At 45.5% G+C, this 9,607-nt stretch overlaps 1 pseudogene; it reads right to left on the reverse strand.

Moving 5' to 3' along the window:
• Positions 1-3,576: 3,576 nt before the first annotated feature.
• LOC100439211 (DENN domain-containing protein 1C-like) lies at positions 3,577-4,166 on the reverse strand (annotated as a pseudogene).
• Positions 4,167-9,607: the final 5,441 nt, after the last annotated feature.

The following is a 9,607-nucleotide window of genomic DNA, read 5'->3' on the forward strand; positions in this document are numbered from 1 at the left end:
TTATATTTAAAAATTATAAAACAACAAGGCTGGTTTCATCCTCCACCCCAAAATTCCAAGTAATTATAGTCATGTACTGTATAACAACATTTTGGTCAACAATGGACCACATATAAAACAGTGGTCCCATAAGATTATAAAAGAGGAGGAGCATGGACCAGAAATCTGAGAGAGGTCAAAGACGCCCAGGCCAGGTGCCTCTCAGGTACTCCTGTCCTGATATGAAGTAGGAGGGGCACAGTGCTAGAAGCCCCTTCCTCAGTGCTGCCAACCAGACACCCAGCCCATGGCAAATCCTGGCCTGGGGCTGCTCCTGGCCCTGGGCCTGCCTCTGTTGCAGGCCTGCTTAGGCCCAGCCTTGAGACAAACCTCCACAGCAGGGGCCCCTTCTGTAAATGAGAGCAGCACTATCATGCCCACCAGCTCCAGCTCCAATGGGACCCTGTCTCAGGGGGCATCACTGCTATCATGTGGACTAATCCATCCTGGCCACCCTACTCCTGGCTGTGGGACTGGAACTACTGGTGCAGAAGCTTCAGGAGAAGCACAGATGGAGGCGGAAACCTACCTACCCAGCAGCGAGGAACAGGTGGGTGCCCATGCGCCACAGACCCTCAACTTCAAATTGCCTCCGGAGAAGTAGCAGCTCACCTAAATGCTGGTGTCAGAGGCCTTTGAACCAGAGTGACTCCATCTTGAATAGGGGCTGGGTAAAATTGATAAAGGAGTTAAGAAGAAATTACTTAGGCAGATAATGAGGATATGGAAGTCCTCGGTAAGGTTTTCCTTTTAATGAAAAGCAGCCCCAAATTATTTTTCTTTCTAATGAAGAGCAGCCTGTAAAACCGAGCTGCAGACATTGATTGGCAGTAGTGCCAATCATGTTCAAGATGGTGGCTCCATCTTCTTCTTTTTTTTTTTTTTTTTTTTTGATATGGAGTCTTGCTCTGTCGCCCAGGCTGGAGTGCCGTGGCGCAATCTCTGCTCGCTGCAAGCTCCGCCTCCCAGGTTCATGCCATTCTCCTACCTCAGCCTCCCAAGTAGCTGGGACTACAGGCGCCCACCACCATGCCTGGTTGATTTTTTTGTATTTTTAGTAGAGACAGGGTTTCACCGCATTGGCCAGGATGGTCTCGATCTCCTGACCTCGTGATACACCCGCCTCGGTCTCCCAAAGTGCTAGGATTACAGGCTGAGCCACCGCGCCCAGCCAAGATGGAGTCTCACTCTGTCGCCCAGGCTGGAGTGCAATAGCTCGATCTTGGCACACTGCATCCTCTGCCTCCTGGGTTCAAGCTATTCTCCTGCCTCAGCCTCTCCTCCCCGACCTGTAGGTGAGATTACAGGTGTGTGCTACAAAGCCCGGCTAATTTTTTTGTATTTTTAGTAGAGACGGGGTTTCACCATGTTGGTCAGGCTGGTCTCGAACTCCTGACCTCAAGTGATCTACCCGCCTCAGCCTCCCAAAGTGCTAGAATTACAGGCGTGAGCCACCGCGCCTGGCCCATCTTCCTTTCTTCTGTACAGTAAGGAGCAGAAAAGATTGTGCTGGTTAACTGGAAAGCCCATTTGCACAATAACATTATGGTGGGGCAACCAGCCTTACCACAAGCACTATGAAAACATCATACCTGATCGAACCAATTTGTGAGCCCTATGTAAATCAAACACTGCCTCCCCAAACCTGACTATAAAATCTGGCCCATCCACTGCTGGCAGGTCTTTCTTCTCAGAAGTCCCCTCTCTCTCAAGAGGCAGAGCTGTTTTACTTTCTTTTCTTCTGCCTATTAAACCTTCGCTCCTAAACTCCTCATGTGTGTCTGTGTCCTAAATTTTCCTGGCGCCAGACGACAAATCCCGGGTATATACCCCAGACAATGTAGCCACTTCAAAATGAAGCTGAGATCTACTGGGCTGCATTCCCATGAGGTTAGGTATTCTAAGTCACAGGATGAGATAGGAGGTCTGCAAAAGATACAGGTCACAAAGACCTTGCTAATAAAACAGGTTGCAACTGGGCGCGGTGGTTCACACCTGTAATCCCAGCACTTTGGGAGGCCGAGGTGGGCGGATCACCTGAGGTCAGGAGTTTGAGACCAGCCTGGCCAACATGGTGAAACCTGTCTCCACCAAAAATACAAAAATTAGCTGGGCGTGGTGGGCGACTGTAATCCCAGCTACTCAGGAGGCTGAGGCAAGAGAATCACTTGAAACCAGGAGGCAGAGGTTGCAGTGAGCCGAGATCACGCCACTGCACTCCAGCCTGGGCAACAGAGCGAGACTCTGTCTCAATAATAATAATAATAATTAATAAGAAAACAGGTTGCAGTAAAGAAGCTGGTCAAAACCCACCAAACCAAGATGGAGATGAAAGTGACCTCTGGTGGTCCTCACTGCTCATGATACGCTAGTTATGATGCAATTATAATGCATTGGCATGCTAAAAGACACTCCCACTAGCATCATCATGGTTTACAAATGTCAGGAAGTTACTCTGTATGGTTTAAAAGGGGGAGGAACCCTCAGTTCCAGGGGAATTGCCCACCTCTTTCCTGGAAAACTCATGAATAATCCACCCCTTGTTTAGCATATAATCAAGAAATAACCGTAAAAATAACCACCAGCCCTAGAGGCTGCTCTGCCTATGGCGTAACCATTCTTTATTCCTTTACTTTCTTAACAAACTTGCTTTCACTTTACTCAATGGATTTACCTCGAATTCTTTTTTGCACGAGATCCAAAAACCCTCTCTTGGGGTCTGGATCAGGACCCCTTTCCGGTAACACTGGGGCCCACTGCAGCCACTGCCCCTGCCCAGGACTGCCAGATGCTGGCTTGTTGTATACAGCAGCTGCCACCGCCTCTGACAGCTCAGGAGGACTTGCAGGAGGGGCTGGGGGGCGTCTGCCTGTCAGGCAGTCGGCTGTGCCTACAGCTGAGGGTGTCAGGGCTGGGGATCCACCTCCTCACTTATGGAACCATCTTCCCTCTGTGTGCACTGCAGGCCTGACAACTCCCTCTCCTTTCTTTCAGTTCTCCCATGCAGTTGAGGCCTGGGTCCCTCAGGACTCCAAGAAGAAAGTGTGGGGCTGCCTGCCCATCTAGTTCCCCTCTCCTCCATTTGTCCCACTTCATGGCTGTGTGACCTTGGGGAAAGGTAGAGCCCTCTCAGGGCAATCAGATCCACCCAGTTCTTAAGAATAGCATGGAAGAAGGTGTTTCAAAGACTGCTCCTGAGGACAAGGGAGGGCAGGGCTGGTAACTTTTTATATACTTATATAAAATTAATAGTGAAATATAATAAAGTTTGTTTGTTTTGAGCTGGTGGAGGCATTAGCCAAGATGGAAGACACAAATGCAGAGGAACTGTAATGTTGTAAGGATCCTAGGGTATTGGGGGGCTTCCTGGAACTCCCTTCTAGGATCCAGTTAAAGAGGCTGCCCTTGGAGGGTGAGAGGTGGGTAGGTTGTGTTCCCCTCCAGAGAGAGGGCCTTAGAGAAATTCACCAGGAAAAACCAGCTTCTGGCTCTTGTGGCTTTATTGAAGGACAGGAGTCTCCTCCCGACCCTTGATCCTTAACCGTCAAAGCACTTAAGATCAGCCACTCTGGGCTGGCTCCTGGCCTGGGGCTCTTGCTGGTTGCTGGTGGGTGACGGAATTAAGGCCTCCCAATTCTTCCAGTGACTGGAGGTGAGTGTGCTCTGCTAGCAGGACTTTGCGAGGCTGGGCTCTGGGGTTCTCTGGAGAGCTAGGGTCTGGGGAAGGATCAAGAGGCTGGACTATCTGGACAATATCAAAGTTGGACTTTGTGGGGGCTGGAATTTGGGGGCTTTCTGGAGGGCTGGGCTGGGTGGGCACTGTGGAGAGCCTGGAACTGGGGCTCTCCTGGGCTCTAGAATCTTTGGCTGCCTTGTAGGGAGGGAGAGATAAAGGATTAGGGACTCTGTGACAGGAGAGTGTTCGGGGTCCCCTCCGCTACCTGGGTCTGCAGGAGCTGTTGAGGACTGAGATGGAGAGATGACTTCTTGGTTAGCCTCTAGGACAGCTAGGACTTGAGATTCCTTGAGAAGCTTGTAGCATCCACAGATGAGGCATTTTGCAGAGACGGCAGGTCTGCAGGCAGGGACAGGGGCTGAAGCTCTGGCAGTTTCTCATTGTCTGGTTGCTATCTTGCTCTTCCTGGTATGTTGGGCTGGGCAGGGTAGAGAGACAGGCAAGTTGCTGGCCTTTAGATGGCAGAGGGGTTGGCAAGTTGGATGGACCATTAGGGTAAAACTTGGGGAAGAGGCAGGGTTTCCACCAGGATTAATCAGCTATCTAGGTCTCCTCTGTGACAGCAGTTTAAACTCTGGCCTGGTCTCAGGCTGCCTGCACTCTTCGCTCCAACACTCAGACTGTCCAGAATCTCACTCAACAAATCCAATTATTCTCTAGACCTCAAGATGCTGCTGCCTATAGCTTCTTTTGCCCATAGGCTCCCCTCATCCTTAGGGCTCAGAGGAGGTGTTCTGGATGAGGATGGGCAGCCTCAGGTATTTGCCTGAGAGCCCCTGCCCTAGTCAGGCTGCTCTGGAGTTTGGGTACCCTTCTCCGCATCAGTTGTGGCCTCCTGCTTTCAATATTGGTGCTTCCCTTTAGCTTTACCCCTCCCTTGGGGGCTTAGAAGATTTCTCTTCCAGCTGGAGTCTCTTGCTGGGGTGGAGGGGCTGGTTCTGCAAAGGGTGGGAAAGACGGAACCTTAGGAGCTGCAGAATCAGGGGGCTGAGGCTTGTTGGAAGAGGGTGAGTGTGAAGTGGGTGCCAAATATTAGGGTAAGTGACAAGGGAGGCAAGATGTCTGGATGGGGACTGGGGTAGGTGGAGGATTCAGTGATAATACCAAGCATGTGTATGGGGGAAGGGGTGTTCTCACCTGTTCAAAGTGCTGAGTGATAGGCAGGTGCTGCTGCAGGTGATCTGAGTGGCTGGTGAGGGCTAGACCCTCAAGGAGCACCTCCTCTGGAGGCCAGAATCCTCATCCAAGGAAGATAATGCCTGAGCTGGGAGCCCCTCCCACACCCCCCAGATATTAGCCTTTGGCTGGTCTTACCTTATAGATTAGCAGGCTCTGCATCCCACTCAAGCTACTCTTGGCCTATAGAAGCACGAAGGGAGAATTACACCTGAGGCTGATTGGACCCTGGGCATTTCAGAGCTCAATCCTCTTATCTCATAAGACAGCTTCATCTTGCCATCTGTCCAGCTCTGTGTCTTAAATATGTTCACAACCCCCCATGCACCATCTAAGAAATCAATACAAACTTTCACTCCTTTGGCTAATACAAAAGGAGTATTCCAGGAGGAAATAATCCCCAAATAAAATGAAAAGTGGCAAAACAACATTGTACAAGTGTTCATGGCTCAAAGCCATAAAGTATAAAATCACGTGAACAATTCTGAGCTGCAAAAGTTGGCTCCAGGAAACTTGTCAGCTTGGGAGAAAAAAAAAAAAAACACATAAGGGCAAAAGCTGGGATTATATGGGCCAAGGACAAAGGATGCTTGCCAGTGAATCTTGGTTGTCAATTTTAAAGAAGCGGGCTATGATTTTGTCAAAAAGGAGCATGATAAATGGAAAATAAAAGTGGGAAGACTTGTTAATAGAAAAAAAAAGATTATGGACTGGGTGTGGTGGCTCACACCTGTAATCCCAGCACTTTGGGAGGCCAAGGAGGCTGGATCACTTGAGGTCAGAAGTTTTTGAGACCAACCTGGCCAACATGGTGAAACCCCATCTCTACTAAAAATGCAAAAATCAGCTGGACGTGGTGGCATGCCTGTAATTACACCTGTAATCCCAGCTACTCGGGAAGCTGAGGCACAAGAATCACTTTAACCTGGGAGGCAGAGGTTGCAATGAGCCAAGATCGTGCCACTGCACTCCAGCCTGGGCAACAATGTAAAACTGTGTCTCAAGAAAAAAAGAAAAAACAGATTATAATGAAGCTGAAAAAATGTTATTGCCTAGTGATATCATCGCCGTCATAATGTTGCAAGGCAACACATTACTCCCATGTTTGTAGGGATACTGGGGTGAACAAACCTACTGCACTGCCAGTCATATAAAAGTATAGTATATACAATTATGTACAATACATAAAACTTGATGATAATAAATGTTACTTATTTATATATTTACTATACTATATTTTTAATTATTTTAGAGTATACTCCTATTTACTTAAAAAAAAAAAAAAGTTAGCTGTAAAACAGATTCAGGCAGGTCCTTCAGGAGGTATTCCAGAAGAAGGCATTGTTATCACAGGAGATGACAGACAGCTCTATGTGTGTTATTGCCCCTGAAGATCTTGAAATGGGAAAAAATGTGGAGGAGGAAGACAATGATATTGATGCCTCTGACCCTGTGTAGGCTTAGGGTAATGTGTGTACTTATGTCTTAGTTTTTAACAAAAATGCCTTAAAAGTAAAAAATACATGTAAAAATAGAAAAAATGCTTTTAGAATAAGGATATAAAGAAAGAAAATATTTTTTGTTTGGCTGTACAACGTGTTTGTGTTTTAAGCTAAGTGTTATTAGAAAGAGTAAAATATTTCAAAAAATTATGAAGTTCATAAAGTAAAAAAGTTATAGTAAGCTAAGGTTAATTTATTATTGAAGGAAGAATACTATTTTTTAAATAAATTTAGTATAGCCTAAATGTGCAATGTATATAAAATCTACAGTAGTGTATAGCAATATCTTAGACTTTCACATTCACTCACCACTCACTCACTCACTGACTTACCCAGAAAAACTTGCAGTTTTGCAAGCTCCATTCATGGTACCGCTTTTTTAAATATATATTTTTTCTTTTGATATGGGGTTTTGCTCCTGTTACCCAGGCTAAAGTGCAGTGGCATGATCACTGCTCACTGCAGCCTTGAACCTCCTGGGCTCAAGCGATCCTCAGACTTCAGCCTCCCAAGTAGATGAGATCACAAGTACATGCCATGACACATGGCTAGTTTTCAAAAAAATTTTGTAGAGGCAGGGTCTCCCTATCTTGCCTAGGCTGGTCTCAAACTCCCAGGCTCCAGTGGTCCTTCTGCCTTGACTCCCAAAGTGATGGGATTATAAACATGAGTTATCGCACGTGGCCTCATTTTTTTTTAAATCTTTTATGCCATATTTTTACTGTACCTCTTCTATATTTGGATACACAGATACTTATCATTGTGTTACCATTGCCTACACTATGCAGTACAGTAATGTGCTATACAGGTTTGTAGCCTCGGAGCAATAGGCTATACCTTATAGCTTAGGTGTGTAGTAAGCCATAGCATCTAGGTTTGTGTAAATACACTCTATGATTTTCATACAATGAAATCACTTAATGACACATTTCTCAGAATATATCTGCATCATTTAGCAACACACAACAGTACTAATTTTTTTTTTCTTTTTGAGACGGAGTTTCGCTCCTGTCGCCCAGGCTGGAGTGCAGTGTCGTGATATTGGCTCGCTGCAACCTCTGCCTCCCGGGTTCAAATGATTCTCCTGCCTCAGCCTCCTGAGTAGCTGGGATTACAGGTGCCTGGCTAATTTCTTGTATTTTAGTAGAGACGGGGTTTCACCATGTTGGGCAGGCTGATCTCGAACTCCTGACCTCAGATGATCCACCCACCTCGGCCTCCCAAAGTGCTGGGATTACAGGTGTGAGCCACTGCACCCAGCCATCATTTTTTATTTTTTAGTGATGGAATCTCTCTCTGTCACCCAGGCTGGAGTACAGTGGCACAATCATAGCTCACTGCAGCCTTAAATTCCTGAGCTCAAGGAATCCTCTCACCTCAGCCTCCTGCGTAGCTGGGACTACAGGTGTATGCCATCACACCCAGCTATTTTTTTTTTTATTTATTTTTTGTAGAGATACAGTCTGGCTATGTTGCCCAGACTGATTGGTCTTGAGCTCCTGGCCTCAAGTGATCTTCCCATTTCAGCCTCCCAATATACTAAATTAGTTTTGAGGATTTTCTTGTTCTTAACCTAGACTTAATTCTCTGTTAATGTATTTCTACATAATTTTGATATAGACTTCAAATTTATTGCAAAAATAGCCCTTATTTTGTTTATCTTTTAATATTCAGTATCGTGAAGATGGCCTGGCATATAAAGGGTAATAAATAGATGTTAGTTGAATCAAGTCCGTGAAACAAGTAAATAATGACAGAAACATTTGTATTGATATCACTAAAGAGAGCCTCAACTTCAAGCTTGGCAAATGAGAAAACCTGCTTGGCAGGGGCAGGAGTCCCGGGCGTCCGGTCTACTGGGCAGGTGCACTGTTAACAGAAAGGCAAGAACATTTCCTTATAAGCTGTAAACTTCTTCAGGATTCTAGGAAAGTGGGAAGGACAGAGGTAGAAATATAGCAGAGGTCCTACCAAAAGATGGATAAAGTGCACCTCCAGGACATTTAATGAGCAGGCCATCCTCACTAGATAACAGTAGACATCCTCCTGGCTTAATGTAAGATTAAGTACAGTCAAGGGTTCTGCACGAACATATTCATGCTCTATCTTCTAAATGTGGTTTCTGTCAATGTTGCAATGTAAATGCATGCATATCTCTACTAACCTTTAAGGTAATGATACTGTGTTTTGGGGCATTTCATATGGAGATTCCATCAAACTGGCATCATTGTTCTCCAATCATCCAAAAAATAAATATTATGTACAATAAAACATAAATTCCAGCCGGGTGTGGTGGCTCACGCCTGTAATCCCAGCACTTTGGGAGACTGAAGCGGGTGGGTCACCTGAGGTCAGGAGTTCGAGACCAGCCTGGACAACATGGTGAAACCCTGTCTCTACTAAAAATACAAAAATTAGCTGGGCATGGTTGTGGGCACCTGTAATCCCAGCTACTCGGGAGGCTGATGCAGGAGAATCACTTGAACCCAGGAGGTGGAGGTTGCAGCAAGCTGAAATGGCGCCATCGCACTCCAGCCTGGATGACAAGAGCAAGACTCTGTGTTTAAAAAAAACAACAAAAAAATTAATTCAACATTAATAAATATTTGATAAGCCCATTATTATAATATAATTGGACTTTTATTCCAACCTGTCATAAGCAAATTCAATAAATTTTTCTGTACCTATGTCCTTCTTATGCACAGGTATAAACTCAGAGTTCTCCAATTATTAAGACTTAGTTACAAAGCTAGTTTCAGCACAGGATTTCAAATAAGCCTGGGTAACACAGAGAGACCTAATCTCTGCCAAAAATTTAAAAAAAAAAAATTAGTTGGGCATGGTGGCACATGTCTGTGGTCCCAGCTACTTGGGAGGCTGAGGTGGGAGGATTACTTGAATCCAGGAAGTTGAGGCTGCAGTGAGCCATGAGCATGCCACTGCACACCAGCCCAGGCAACAGAACAAAAATCTGTCTCAAAAAAAAAAAAATTAATTACAAAATTAAGGTACAGGTTAATTCAAAAAGTTAATAATTAATAAATACAAAAATAACAAGGTTATAACCATCACAAGATGTCCATTAATCAAACTAAGAGTGACAAGGGCAGAAAATTTTGAGGTTATATAAAAGCAAACTACTTTGGAAGAATGC

This window comes from Pongo abelii, chromosome 5, assembly GCF_028885655.2.
Source record: "Pongo abelii isolate AG06213 chromosome 5, NHGRI_mPonAbe1-v2.0_pri, whole genome shotgun sequence".
NCBI classification, from domain to species: domain Eukaryota; kingdom Metazoa; phylum Chordata; class Mammalia; order Primates; family Hominidae; genus Pongo; species Pongo abelii.